We start from the raw sequence: 16,077 nt of genomic DNA on the forward strand, positions 1-16,077 counted from the left end.
AGCGATTCTTTACATTATCAGCGCTTTGTTGGTCCAGGTTATTGACCTGCAGCAGCTCCCACGAGGTTCCATTGTTTATAATCTGGGGTTGGGACGGGGACTGTTCCATTCTACAAAGGGTGAAATGCGAGAGTGTGATCGATTCTTCTCCGCTGCTACTTGAAAGCAATACACCACGCAGGGGATGTATTACAATCTGCATCCATAACCACAATATTTACTCTGGGATTGACATGTGCTTCGAGCGGCATCCTGTCTTGCTGCCACGCACCAGATATTTGCCTTCCGGGGTGGTGGTCTTATGGTAGCTCCCGAGGTGATAAAGGTAGCGGCGCAGAGCTGGCGGCTCAGTCAGTTCTCCCGGCGGCTGGGAGGAGGACGGAGCTGGGACGTTGGGCTAGCCCGTACGTAGCCTTACCTTTCTCCTACTGATCAGTGTGGGTGCTCGTGTCATGGGCAAAAGATAAACGCGGCACGGAGTTTTTTTTTATATATAAATGTGAAATTTTTATAATGTAATTCTATTGGGAGTATACGTTAAGGAACAGGTAGGGTTAAAAAGCACAAGATGAATATTCTGGCTGAGAGGAAGGTTGGTTCCCATGGATGTTTCTTTTCATGCGGTGTTATTGGGGGGGGTCGGCTGTTGGGGCCTGTGGTGTCTCGGATGCGCAGGGGCTTGTGGGAGTTGTAGTTCCATTTCTACCCTCTTTCTCTTCCCCCCAACCTCCCGGCGGGTGTGAGGGGGATGAGGAAAACAGCAGCTCGCCCCCCCACCCCCGCTCCGCACCTGCGCACTGCCGTCACTCGCGCACCAGTTGCTCGTCCGGCTCGGTACTGTACAATTCACCCAGAGGGTTTTATTTTGGGCCCGGGCGGGGTGGGTGAGAGGAGGAAGCGGCGCGATTTATGGACAGGCAAAGCCAATCGGACATCCTGGGGAAGCAGCAGCAGCAGCTGCTGCAAGTTGGGCTCAGTTTGCTCCAAGGTATGTGTATCCCCTTTACGCTGTTCCGATGCGGTCTGAAGGTGCACAGAGTTGGAACGCATGCAGCAGCTCCGAGACTGTTCCGTTTTAATACATGAACAATTCTGTCACTTTCCTAGCGCCTCACTTTAGACTCCGTTAAATACAGAAGATATTTATTAGATTGATTGCAAGATTGTTAATTGGCTGACTAGTGGGGTTGCTGTCCTTGACGAAGGGTGCGATGGAATCTGATTGAGATATTTAAAGTCAAGAAGGGTATAGTTTGCTTCGGCAGAGGGTCGAGGGCCAGGGAATATTGGATGGAAATGATTAGCTGGAGAAGCAAAAGTGGCCTGAAAATGTTATATAGTAGATGATGACTAAAGTGTACTGCCGGCTGTAGCAATAAAGACAGATTCAATTGCACTGCTAAAGAAGGAGCTGGGTAAGTATCTAAAGGGAAAGAATTTGTAGTCAGGAGAACAAGGAGGTGCGAGGCAGACAGCTGTATTGTTTTTACAAAGTGCCATTATCGACATTATCTGAATTGTCTCTTTTCATGTGCAACCAGTCTTTGATTCTGAATTGCATTTTTTTTAAAAGTTAAGCATGTAGTGTTTGTAAATGGGCAAATTACTTTGGGGGAATAGCTGTGGAAAGATTTGGTTTAATTATAATTTGAGTGTCTTCATGAAATAAAAGATTTGATTCAATGGGTTGCTTGAGTAATTGCCTGCTGTAAATTGCCCGTAGTGGAGTGAGAATGGTGGGAGGAGTTGATGTGAATGTGAAGAGAAGAAAATGGAATCAATGTATGATTAGTGTGGCTTGGTGCTTGATGGTATGATTCTTTGATTTAATTAAGTCTCTACCAGCTTTCCATAGAAAACATCTCTAATTTAGTCTTTCCCCAAAACTGGAATCTAATCTGGGTAACTGCTTGTAAACCACCTTTGCTGCTGCTTCTCCATTGTAATCATATCTTTCCTTTATTATCATGTCCAGAATTGTATGCATGACTCTACGATTTTTCAGCTGCAAAATAACCTTCAATAACCTGCAATTCAGACCCAGTTAATGCACAGTTCTGCCGTTAATATATACTACAGCTGTGCATAGAGGATGTCCATCAGCTAATATAAGAAAGCAGTCTTTAGTTTTTATAGCCTTTTTTTAAAACAATATCTGCTCTCATGAGGTTCCCCAAAATCTCGTACACTCACTTAATATCCTTTCGGGCGCCATGGTAGCTTCGCAGTTAGCGTAACACGATTACATCTTGGGGCATTTCGGATTTTGGACTTCAATTCTGGTGCCACTCTGTAAGGAGTCTGAGTTCAGAGTTCAAATCTGGCACTGCTTTGCAAGGAGTCTGTACGTTATCCCTGTGGAATGTGTGGGTTTTCCCTGGGTGCTCCGGTTTCCTCCCGCAGTCCAAAGACCAGTTAATTGCTCATTGTAAATTGTCCAATGGTCAGGTTAGGGTTAATCAGGTTTGGTGGAGGTGGCTGGGGCAGTGTGGCTTGAAAAGCCTACACCGTGCTGTATCGCTAAATAAATAAATGTACTTGGACTCATTTTACTGATTGAATATTGTTTTTGAAATCACAGATGTGCCTGGTTTCTATAAATTGCAAATTTCCTTTGCATAATTGCAGTGTGGACAAATGCATCTTCCTCAATGCTCATTAATGTATCCTTAATCCAATGAAATTATTAAATGGTGTTGCTCTTATCTTTATATGTTGATATTCATATTTGTTTTTTGGGGTTGAATTGTGAATTTGCAATTTAAAAGAAATTTTCATAAATGTTCAGCTATGTCTGGGTTTTTTTTTTGGATTTAGTTGGAAGATAGAATCCTTTGTGATGTATGGCATGCAGTCACATATAGCCGAAAGCTTGAAACAAGTCTTGTTACTGAATAGTTTTAATTAAAGATGTGCTGAGAGGGTGTAGTTAAATTGTACTATATCCACCCATATGCAAAGTAGGTGTCAATCCTGAAAGAGAACGTTTGTGATTTGTGAATCTATTTGCATTCCATGTGCAATTTTGAGCATGAAGAACTTTTCAAGCTTAAACCTTTATTGATGGAAGTATAGAACTCTATTTTTAAATGTACCATTTGAACAGATATTTTATAATTATGTAGCTTACAAAATATTTATAAAAGTTGGTGACAAATATTAGTATTTAATTTTGTTATAAGGGAAAATTGGGTGAGATGAAGTACATCTCAAATGCAGTTATTTAGTTTTGCATAGATAAGAATCAATTCTGTTGAGAGACCCCTAATCTAGCTCAAAATCCTTTGCAAAACAAATTCACCTTGTTGAAAATGATGTAATTCATGGCTTTGGATAGCAAAAAAATAGATTGAGTTAAAAGTTGTTGGAGCATTGACAGATGGAATTTTGTCCTGAGAAGTGTGAGATGAAGCATGTTGGAAAGCTAGTTAGAGGGAAGGCTTACACAGTAAAATATTAGGCACTAAGACATGTTGATGAACGGAGGGACCTTGGAATTCAAGTCCATAATTCTCGAAGTGATAATGCAGTGTGGTGAAGTATCAAATCAAGTCAAATTTATTGTCATTTAACTATATACATATATACCATCAAACGAGACCATGTTTCTCCGGACTAGAGAGTAAAGCGCTATAGTATATATAACGCAACAACTTGGGAAAGGATAAAATCCAATATGAATTATGCATAAATTAAATATTGTAAACTGCAGAACAGATTAACTGACACTTCGAATGCAATGTGGCAGGGAGTTCAGAAGGCGAATGGCCAGATGGGAGAAACTGTTTCCCATCCTGAATATTTTTATGCATTGGAGACTCCTGTCTGATGATAGAAAGTCAGAGGATGTTGGATGGGTGGGATCCTTGATAATACTAAGGGCCTTGCATATGCAGGGCTCCTGATGAGTGTCCCCGATGGATGGTATGGAGACCCCTATGATCCCCTCTTTCCTTCTGTGGTTCCTGCATGGGATGCCATGTTTCAACTTTACAAAACTCTGGATGTGATTCTGATTGCTACGCAATAGGATGGGGAGGTGGTTGCACTGGTTGAGTGCAAAGGAGATTCACCAAAATGAAGCGCGTATTGCTTAGATACTTCAGTTAAATAAGCAAGGTAGCGAAGGCTACAGACCTAAAGAGGGCAAATGGGATTGGCGTAGTTGGCTACAGGCATGGTGGACCAAAGGCCCTGCTTTTCAGGTGTACCGTGGCTGATAGAAGAGAAACTGGATAAGCTGAGTTTTCCCGCAAGTGAAGGGGGCTGAGGAAGGTATTTTAAAAGGGACAAGGGGAGTCAATTTGAATGGTTGATAACCGGAACTTGCTGCTGAAAGAAGTGGAACTGGATGGGACACTTTTGCAGTCACTAAAACGGCAAGGCAGAGAAGGCTACAGGTGTAAAAAAGTGAGCAAATGGCATTGGTGCAGATGAGTCTGGGCCAAAAGGCCTGTTTCTGTGCTGAACAACTCTATAGCTGTGATTTTCTCTTGGGGAGGCTTCATGATTGGTGATTTAGGAAATCATTTTATAAACGGGTACGAAGTTTTGACACAGCCTGTTAAACAAAATAGTTGAAGGGGGTGGGATAGATGTAGGCTGATTCCTACTTTCAAATGAAAAGCCATTAACAGCACATTGTTTTATTCTGTTTTAGTGTAAAGAATTGGGCTAAAAAGATTTTTTCCCTCCCCCCAGGGGTCCTGAAATCACCTAACTAAGCTTGTGTCAGGTCTTGTAGAAGGAATGATTGACCCAGAAGAGCACAGTGAAAGGTAGTAAACAAAATGAGACATTAAAGCAGATGTATGAGCTCCGAGGATATCCTTTGATATAAGTTACCATTACAGAGTAGGATGGTGGGCTGCACATAGAATTGAATGTTCAGTTGATAAATATGTATTATAGTGACACTTGCTAATCCCCTCTAATCCATTTTATCTCCAAGCTTTCATAGTGTTTGGTAAGGCCTTGTGTTTCTTTACATGAAATGAAGTGCCACCTGATCTGAATTTGTTATCTAGATCCAGCAGAAAGTTAATTTGGAATTTATTAATTTTGCTGGAGACTGCTTCACTTTCTGTTTTGGGGTAGGTGTTTATATTAGAGACCTCATCAACCTGATTTTGCTGCTCATCTTAGAAGTTTGCTTCAGCCTGTTTGTACAATGTATTTTTTCTGTGACTCGTACATTTGCTTTGGAAATATCCCTGTTGAGATTAATGAAGTAAACAGTGTCACATTTCTAAATTCTGATCCTTCAACCAATAGCTCTGTAGTTATAACCTTGGCGTGAAGTGAAAGTACAACTCTGAATATTTACAGGGACTATGTAACTGGGGGAAAACTATGTGTATGGCTTTTGCATGTCACATTTCTGATCATTTGAGTATTAATTCTAGCCTGGGAATATTGTATTCCTTTCAAATGGGAAGCAAGTTCTGGCAGGATGGGCAACTCCTAATCTTACAAAAATGTGCTTGCAGGTGTGTATCATGATAACTTAGCAGCTAAAGCTAATTGCATTACATTTTAGTGGTTTGAGCTTGTGGTTTCAATCATACCAAAACATTGAATTATAAATTTCAGTCATCCTTCCCAAGTGGATAATATGTTAAATAACCTTCAGCACATGGTGGAAGGTTACATTCCTGTAATATATCTACTGGAACAGTAAGTTGGTTGGTAACAGGAATATAATTAGGATTTGCATTGATTCTTAAAGGTGAAAAGATTATGATAATAGCAAACTATGCAATGGGTCAACAAATGATTTAAAAATATAATTAAATGGGTTTCCTGCAAGGACTTTTATGCCATTAATAATGTTATGTAATATTTTGAGCTCTTTTAAAATACACAGTAAAGCTCAGAGTATCTTTAAGTTTCCATTAGGCAGCATCTTTGTCTTAAAATCCTTAACCAAATCCCTTCCTGGCCTACCTTTGTAATCTCTTTAAACTGTAACCCTTTGACATCTCTGTAGGCCCTTTTCACAGATCCCTCTTTTTTTAACCCCCCCTCCCCCCACTACCAGTTGTCATGCCTTATAGCAGCCAATAGCTAAGCTTTGAATTCACCACCTTAACTTCTAGATCGTTGCAGGTGTTTCGTGAAAACCAACCTCTCGAAGCTTCTGGCTGTGTGCCATGATGCTTCTGTGTGGTTTAGCGTTAAATTTTCTTGATGTTTCTGGTATATTTTACGTGGTAAAAGATGTGTGTGAGTACTTGCTGGTTGTCATTGCATTGAACAATGGTCTTTTGGCCCTTTGAGCTTAATTCAAGTGAATTCTTGAAAATCTTGAGATACCTGATTAAAGCTATCACAAGTTGCTCTGGTATTGGTTCACCAGATTACAGATAATTTCATACTATGTGGAAGCTATAGTTTAATCTACTTGGTTTTCCTAGTTTCCTCAAGTTCTCTTTCAGCAATCCATTGGTGTTGGTTGCCTTTGGCATTTATCCCAAATTATTTGGCATTGACAGTTTGATATGTACAATTAGTTGGCATTGTTCGTTGACACTGGCTGCAGTCTTTACGGTACCCATTTAAGTGACTTACAAAGAGATTCAAGTACTTGTGTTGGGTGTTTTTGTGTTTGTGCATGTAGACTTTTAAATAGTTATTGTAAGGTTTGAATGAATGTAGTTCAAGTCAGTTTGGAGAACTTTTGACATACGGAGTAACTTATCCATGTATATGGATGCTAATCAAAAGTATGAGCTGTGGCAAATAATGCAGTTGTAGCACCCCTATAGAGGTCATTGTATGTGACAGAAGTGAAAATTCACTAAAATTGTTAAGGAGACCAATGCATACTGTAGTTTTTCAATCAGTGATTTGGTGATTTAGTTAAAATCATATCAGTATGTTTGACAGATTTTTCATTTTACGCAAGAGATAGAATGAGGTAATGTGACTTAGAGCCATTCAGCTGGCTAATGTGATGTTGACGTCAGTGCTTTCTTGTCCAATACTCAGAATGCTTTACTACTTTATAGCACAAATACTTGTCAGCCTCATGGACTTAATGATTCAACCTTCAGAAGAGAATTCTAAAAATAATATAACTCAGAAGCTAACACTCTATGCTCTTCTGCCCACTGCATGTAATGCTTAATTAAATTCCTCTTTGTTTCTACCTTAAATGGGCAGCTCCAAATTCTGAAACTGATCCCCTGACCATCTCCACATCTGTACTATTAGTTCCCTTCAGACACTTCCTTCATCATGTTTCCATTGTGTGCTAGCATCACCATAGACAACCCCTCTATCCCAGGATTCAACTTTTTTGAGCGTTCTCCAAATTGCCTCTAATACAAGAAAACCTCCAGGAATCTTTGCAATATGGCCTTAAAGTTCCAGGTTCAGGTAAAACATCGTCTCGATTTTGTCAAAAAGGCCAATATTTATTTGTTTCCAATTATTTGCTATTTTTGTGTTAGAGGCTTGCTGCTAGCATGGCTGAGAGATTGGCTGACTGACCCAAGTCAGAGTTGGGGATAAAGGAGTTAAGCATGGCTGGCTGTGAGTATGGAGTTCTGCTGGGGTCAGCGTTGGGGTGAAGTAGTCAATTCGACTCAACATTGGTTTGGAGGGAGAAGCCAGAGAGTGGTAGATGATTCAATCTGTTTGGAGGCCTGTGACTAGTGGTACTTTTTATTATCTATATTAATAATTTAGATAATGTAAACTGGATCAACAAATTTGCAGATGTGACACCTGAAGATTAGGCAGTGGGTAGTCAAAGGATAGCTATCAAAGTCTGCAAAGTGATCTGGACCAGTTTGGGAAAATAGGCTGAACAATGGCAGACGGAATCTAATCCATAAAAGTGTGAGGTATTGCTCTTTAGGAGGACAAACCAGTGTAAGATTTACACAGTGAACAGTAGGACTCTGATGTGTGGTAGAACAAAGACTCCTGGAAATACAGATTCCTGGAAGTTGTGTAAGACATTGGTGAGTCCTAATCTGAGTATTGTGTACATGTCTGGTCATCCTAGTTACAGGAAAGATCAATAGGGTTGAAAGAATACAGAAAAAATTTACAAGGATGTTGCTGGGACTTGAGTAAGGTTGAATAGCTTTGGAATTAATTCCTTGACATGTAGGAGAATGAGGAGATTTTGATAGAGGTATATAAAATTGAGGGGTATAGATAGGGTAAATGCAGGCATCTTCCAGTGAGGTTAGGTGACATTAGAACTTGAGGTCATAGGTTAAGGGTGGATGGTGAAATGTTTGAGGAACATGAGGGGGGATCTTCACAGAGAGGTTGAGTGTGGGATAAGCTGCCAGTGGAAGTTGCGGATGGGATTTCAACGTTTAAGAGAGGTTTAGATAAGTATATGGATGGGTGGGGAGTGAAAGGCGATGTTTTGTCGCAAAGGCAGGGATATATTACTGAGGTTCTTAAGGCATAGTTAGACTGCATTTGGAAAATTGAGTGTTTACACGACGTGTGAGGAAAAAGGTGCCATCGCTAGAAAGAGTCCAGAGGAAGGTCATAAGAATGATCCCAGGAATGAAAGATTTAACCCTTGAAGAACACTTAATGTTTCTGGGCCTCTACTGGATGGAGTTCAGGAGAATGGAGATCTCATTGAATCCTGCTGAAGGGTTCTGGCCTGAAACGTCGACTGTACTTTTTCCCAGAGGTGCTGCCTGGCCTGCTGGGTTCCTTCAGCATTTTGTGTGTGTTGCTTGCGTATTGAAACGTCTGGATTGAGTGGACTTGGAGAGGATATTCCTCTTTGGAGTCCAGAATCTGAGTGACAGCCTTGGAGTAAAGGGATGATCCTTTAAAACTGAGACGAGGAGTTTTTCCAGCCCAAGAGTGTTGAATTGACAGAATTGATTGCCACAAAGGGCAAGGCATTGGGTGTATTCAAAACAAATATGTTTTTGATTGGTAAGAGGGTTAAGGGTTAGTTGCAGAAGAATGTGGTTGAAAAAAAATCACATGATTAGTGGAGTAGGCTCAATGGGCAGACCTAATTATAGTCCTATATTTTATGGTCTTAACTTCGTTTCCTACATTATGTAGTTGTCCTGTGTCCATGCTGCTGAATTATTTTCCCAAGTTACTCTGAGGCTACAAGGTGCACAAAAATAGCAGCAAATATCCAAACAAGCCTTTTTTTTAATGCAGGGAGTGGTAGATTACCAGGGGTAGAAGCGGAAGCAGGCAGATTGGAGATTGAGGGTTTTAGATTACATCTAAATATGAACGGATATGGATGAAACACAGGAGGAGGATATGTAGTATAAACTGACAAGATATGCTGTACTGCTGTGTATCCTAAATGCTTTCTGTCTTTAATATTGTAGAAAGATGGGTACAGTAACTTACTGGAAATGGTACTGGACCAGTAAGTGTTCCAGTTCTAGGAAAAAGATGAAATTGGACTCAAAATATCTTTAGTGACTCTCTATACGCATAGGGTTGAAAACCTGCCTCTCGTACCCAATCGGCTATGTATAATTTGATCTTGATTCCTTTCAGGCAAGTAGAAATGTGAAATAAAGGGACTATTCCAACCAAAGAACAAATATTTACATATTATTTTTTGTCAGTGATTTTAAGAATAAGATTTTATGCACTGCAATTAAGAAATTCATTGGGATGTCGTGGCAAGAAAATTATGTACCATTGTGCTTGGTAATTATTCTTTGATTAAAAATACTATGTTTTGTGTTTTAGTACGTATATAATTTGCTCCGTTTGTTGCTTACCACTAAAAATGTCAGGCACAGATGTTTAAACTGAAATCTTATGAAATACGTTTGTGCTATTTGTGTAGGTGTTGCTGCATAATATGCTGAGGAAGCTTAAATGGAAAGTTTTGTGAATCTTGATGTTTAAATACTTTTAAAGGCAATTACTTTAAGAATCTATAAGGAGGCAATGACGCAATAATGCTGTAGCCTCAATGCTGCAGGGACCCAGATTTAATTCACCCTTGGGTGCTGTCTGTGTGCAGTTTGCACCTTCTCCCTTTGACCTTGGGTGTTTCAGTAGTCTTCCACTTCCCAAAGATGTTTTGATAGAGTAATTGGCTGTTGTAAATTACCACTGTGGATGAAAGGGAGAAAGAAATTTCAGGGACATAAGGAGAAGGGGAATTGGAAGCATGTTCTCTTGGGAGCCAAAATGGAGCTAATGAGCGGAATAGTCTTCAGAGTCATAATAAATAAGGAATGTTTGTATTCTTTGTTTACCTTTTTTCTCCAAGACTCTTGCAATTAAATACTATTTGCTTGGGAGCTTTCTATCTCTTTGTAAGGGTAAGGGATTTTGTGTAATGTCCCATCCATCAGATTGGTGACTAAATGTTTGCTCTCAAGTAGGACTTGAACCAGTAATCTATTAACTTTCAGGAGTGAAAGTGGTATCACCGGTCTGTTATATTTTTGCATAATTATCCCTGTGCTTTAGCTCTGAAATTTTTATATTTTTGTGCTAGCGTCTCTATTACTATTTCCTGAACATCGTCTCTAGCCTCTCCCTATGTTACCTTATTGTAACATTACCTTCTCTTGCTTTCCTCCACATTGTTTGTGCTCTCTGGAACACTTGTCTCTTTTTATCCCTTATTTTCGTCATTGCTCTTCCGCTTTTTCACTTGCTCTTCAATCGTCTGCTGTCAGGCACATTCTTTGTCAGTGGGAAATTGGCCACTGGCTTTTGTTGTGTTTATAGTATCTAAGGTATGATTTTTGGTTCATTAGTATCCCCAGCTTTCTTTACTTTTGAAACTCGTGCTGTAAATCAGTGTTTTTCTATCCCTTTACCCCTACCTCTGTTTCATAAAACATAATCTGTTATAGCCTGGCCTGGATGCTTTTTTGTACAGCACATTGTCATTTTATGGCCTTCAGTGAACTTAATTGGTTTCTTTTACTATGGCTAGGGTTGAAAGTAGAGCTGGTCATCCTGGTGACCTGCTGATATATTTCCCTCAATGAAAGTCTCCAAGTAATTTTCACGTGGCTTTGGTAGGACCTTGCTATGTAAAATTGAATGTCAAGTTTCCTTCATTGCGAGTTACATTTCCATTGGTATTTCTTAGCTACAAAATATTTTGCTCCATCTTGAATTTGTGGGTGAAGCCACATAAATGCAAAAGATTTTCTTGTATACTTGCATAGATATTGCAGTTCAGCAACCTGAAGGTTATTTTCAAATTTTCATTTTGACCGAAATTTCTATTCATCAATGTTTTCTTAGGAAATATTGAGGCATTAACAAAGACTGTGTTTAATTTCTGTCTGAATTTTTAAGATGTGGTCTGGGGAAATGTTTCCTTTTAAAACTGAGCATGTCTCAGCTTGTGGGTTGGAAAATGTGGGTTTAAACTCCACTTCAATACACTGCCCAAGGTGACAAACAAGCACTAGAGTGATATGCGTTGAACTTCTCATTTTTGAAATTAAATTATGGTCCAGTTTTTTTTGTTCAGGTCAGGATAAAAGATCATTTTTGGGGGAAAAAAATCCTTGTATTGTAATAGTCATTCTTTGACCAGCATCACCAAATTTGTTAATGGGTTGACTACCTGGTAATTTGCACATGCTTAAAAATAGTTACATGCTGCCCTTAACTACTTTGGGGCATCCAGAAGATATGAATCATGATTTGTAAAGATATTTTTTTTCTTGGTTTTTGATATATCTGGATAAATTGGTTATTAATGGTATACTAAGCAGTGGAAAGGAAAAAAGGAAAGTAAACTCTAAGATTGTGCATCCCTGGTCATAAGGGCCTGAAGTGCTTTACTAAGCCAGTAACAGTCATTGTCTAATGTTAGAAGGAGAGTACTCTTATGTGAGATTTTAGAGCATGGCTACTGTGAAACTTTCACACCATCCTAACTTTGAAACTCCTCATTCCTTCATTATCAGTCCCAAATCCTGGCACTCCTTGACAACACTAAGTACATTCACTTGATCAATATTTCCAGTAGGAATGGCTATTCTAAGAAAATAAGGATGGATGAAGTTAAGGATGTGTTGAATTGGCAAATTTATCACACCTTTGGATAACTGTGCACAAGGTAGTTTCTGAAGTTTATCTGAATTCCAAGCATTCAGTTGATAAGTTATTGGCAACATCACATTATAAATGTACATTTATGTTTAATTATTCCTCTAAATTTGTTTATATAATTTAAAAAATGTGCACAAATATGAAACCGCTATATTTTCTATCAGCTTTATATAAGACTTTTCCAGCATCAAGCCGATAATTTCAAATGACTTGTGAAAAGCAAATTGAATTTTGTCATTGTACGGAAAATAGTTATTGATTCTATTTATGGGATGTAGACATTATTGACAGGATCTGCATGGCCTATACATTATTGGCCTTCAGAAGTTGGAGGTTGATCAAGTGAATGTACTCAAAGTGTTGTCAAGGAGTGCCAGGATTTGAGACTGATAATGAAGGAATGAGGAGTTTCAAAGTTAGAATGGGGTGAAAGTTGAAGATACTCAGTTTCCCTGAGTATTAGCACTAATATATTAGGAGCTATGAAAATATATGCAATATTTTTCAAATTACTACCAATATGTACTGCATCACATTTTGTTTCTCTTTATTCAATAGCTCTGCAGTGAATTACAAATTAATAGTTGGATGTTACTTCATAATCAGGTATATAACATTATTTCTTTTAGAACTTGTTTGGCAGGATGACTTAATTTTTATTTTGGTCACATATATACAAACGTTTGTATATATACACCAAGTGATTGATGAGTAACTCATTGCCAAGAAATAAAATAACTTGGAGATAGCTTAAACACTTTTTCCAATATAGGGTGGTAAAGAAGACAACTGGCATACTCGCCTTCATTGCGGCATTGATTAGAAGAGTCATTAAGTTATGTTGCAGCTGAATAAAACTGCTACGTTTTAGTCATTGCATTACAAGAAGGGTGTGGAGTTTATGGAGAGGTGCAAAGGAGGCCTAGGATGCTGCCTAGATTAGGGTATTAGTTGTAAGGAGAGGCTGGACATAATTGAAATTGTTTTTTTTCTTGAGTCTAGGTCATTGGAGGCTGAGGGAAGATCTGGTTGAAGTTTATAAAATTTTGAGAGGCGTAGATAGACTAGATAGTCTCTTTCCAAGTACCAAGTGGTGAGTGCCTGAAATGGATGTATCACTGTGGTGTATAAGATCAATTTAGACAGACACATGAAGAGAAAGGGAACATGGGTATAGTCATACTTTATTGATCCTGGGGGAAATTGCACCAGTTGCACCATAAATAATAGTAATAGAACCATAAATAGTTAAATAGTAATATGCAAATTATGCCAGTAAATTATGAAATAAGTCCAGGACCAGCCTATTTGCTCAGGGTGTCTGACCCTCCAAGGGAGGAGTTGTAAAGTTTGATGGCCACAGGCAGGAATGACTTCCTAGGATACTCTGTGTTGCATCTCGGTGAAATGAGTCTCTGGCTGAATATACCCCTGTGCCAACCCAGTACATTATGTAGTGGATGGGAGACATTGATCAAGATGGCATGCAACTTAGACAGCATCCTCTTTTCAGACACCACCGTGAGTGAGTCCAGTTCCATCTCCACAACATCACTGGCCTTACGAATGAGTTTGTTGATTCTGTTGGTGTCTGCTACCCTCAGCCTGCTGCCCCAGCACACAACAGCAAACATGATAACACTGGCCACCACAGACTCGTAGAACATCCTCAGCATCGTCTGGCAGATGTTAAAGGACCTCAGTCTCCTCAGGAAATAGAGGCGGCTCTGACCCTTTTTGTAGACGGCCTCAGTGTTCTTTGACCAGTCCAGTTTATTGTCAATTCGTATTCCCAGGTATTTGTAATCCTTTGTAATGGATCATATAGAGGAAAATGGGGATGGTTTCATCTGACATGGTGCTCAAAGGGCAGTTTCATGTGTACTAAGTGTCCTGGCATATAGTTAATACAATGAAGAATAAATAAAATGTATCTTTTGTGAGGTTAAACTGCATGGTTGATATTTCTTGAGGTACCCATGGTGCAGAATTTCATAGCAAAACAAAAGTTAAATATTTTTTTCCAAGCATTATAAAATGAAATTATTACTGAACTTTTTCAACATTTTTGTCAGCTTTATAGAAGATTGAAATAGTTGTTTTTGCATTAGTTTTTTTTTTCGGTCTTCAATTTTCATTAAAATCTCTGCATTATCTTGTGATTGGATAGGTTGTTCTAAGGTGATCAGTCGTTTTATTGTTTGGCATCTCCAGTTCATTGTGCAAATGAAGGACGGGTGCTAATTTGGTTGCATCTTGAATAAAATAGGAACAATTTTTCCCATGATCAAGAGAAAATTCAGAAGATAATTAAGTGAAGAAAAACCGTCAACTTGAAACACTGCATTTGTTTCTATTTCCATAGATGTTGCCTGATCAAATTAGTATTTCCAGTGATTTCATGATATCCCCCCCCCACCGATTTCCTTTGAGCCAGGTTATAATTGTCAGAAATCTGAATACTATGATCACTGTGGGATGAGTAGAGAGTATTGAAAAGAAAATTAGTAGAGAAAGATGAGTGTTATCTGATAACACCATAAGGCATAGGAGCAGAATCAGGCCATTCAGCCCATCAAGTCTGATCCACCATTCCATCACGTCCGATTTATTTTCTTTGAAAATTTCTTTTCTTTGAAAATTGTGAAAATATTGGTCATTGTATCTTGTTTAGCAGCTATATCTATTGAGGTGTTAATAATCTTGATCTGAGTATACATTTGTGTTTTCTATTTAAAAATGTGAAGTACAGGCCTATTGACTTTATTTTATACACTTTAATTTAGATCTCTTAACTGAAAGAGATTGGTTTCTTTTTGAATAGGGGCAATCACACATCAGGAAGCTTGAGTTTTGGCAAAACTTTACAAAAGTATACATTTGGATTTAAGATTTATTGAATTGAAAACACAAACCTGAGTAATTTTCCATTAGACCTGATATATCCAGGCGCAATCTGGGAATTTCATGGAAACCTATTTGTGCACTTGGGCTTTTTTAGTGGAAGATGTCTAGTCATAATTCCCAAGCTATTTCTCAATGAACTGAGTGAATTTGACAATATGTTGTACGAATGAGTCTGAAGTATTTGCTTTCACAGCCTTTTCTTTTTTTGAAACTGAACTGTGACAAGCCATTTGAACCCCATTTCCTATTAATATCTCCAAATATGGGAAAATAGATGGAAAATTGTGGATTTCCATGATGGCTGAAAAGTACTTGGTTAGTACTTAAGATCAAATGATGTGGAGAGCCCTGATTAAGAGTCCCGACTCAAAACGTTGACTGTTTATTCATTTCCATTGATGCTTCCCGACCTGAGTTCCTCCGGCGCTTATTGTGTTGCTCAAGGTAGATGAACAATTTCCAGTGCAGCCTACTAAATACTTAATTCACCTTGAGTTTTTCTTTGGTCTGTAATTCCTTTTCAGTTCATGTAAGATTGTGTTTTCTTGTCATGTCATTCTGACCATTGGAAACCAATCATTATCCAAGGTTTTCTCTGAGTCTGAGGCTTCCTCAAGTTCCAGTGGCAAAAATATTATACTTGTCTCATTCTTAGGTCCTTGATGATCAAGTGAGCATGCTTATTTTACGTAATGCACAAATTAGGACAGAGTACATGAATGATCAGCTAATTCACTTTTTATTTAACAACCTTCATATGACTGGATGCATTGCTTGGCATTCTGATTCCCACAGGAGTTCTTCCTCTAAGTCCAAGATGACACTTAATTTTTGGAAGCTACCTTGTTGTGTTTTTGATTGTATTCTTAGTTTGTTATGCCTTCATTAACTTGTTTGCAATTTTCATGTTTCAACATGTAAGCTAACTGTGGAAATTACTTCCTGTCCTTCATCTGTTATCTCCTGAGCTTTTTTACTGATTGTTCATCTCCATCCATTACAATTGATTTCTGTAGTGAATAGTTTTATACGATAGAAATGTGCCACCTTAAAAATGAAATACCTCAGTTTTCATTTACAAACTTTAGTCAAGAAGGCAGCTTTAGTTTG

General features: G+C 38.6%; 1 protein-coding gene across 3 annotated transcripts in view; it reads left to right on the forward strand.

Annotated features, from left to right (window-relative positions):
• The first annotated feature begins 360 nt into the window (after positions 1 to 360).
• The window catches only part of LOC134345795 (protein FAM53A-like), a 97,771-nt gene continuing 82,054 nt past the window's right edge, over positions 361 to 16,077 (forward strand). For 2 of the 3 annotated variants that reach the window (XM_063047025.1, XM_063047027.1), the window contains exon 1: positions 361 to 404. The gene's annotated coding sequence lies outside the window, so the exon portion shown is untranslated. Of the gene's footprint in view, positions 405 to 784; positions 989 to 16,077 lie in introns of those variants that run through there. The other variant, XM_063047026.1, reaches the window with a different exon arrangement.

Source organism: Mobula hypostoma, chromosome 4, assembly GCF_963921235.1.
Source record: "Mobula hypostoma chromosome 4, sMobHyp1.1, whole genome shotgun sequence".
In the NCBI taxonomy this organism is placed as follows: domain Eukaryota; kingdom Metazoa; phylum Chordata; class Chondrichthyes; order Myliobatiformes; family Myliobatidae; genus Mobula; species Mobula hypostoma.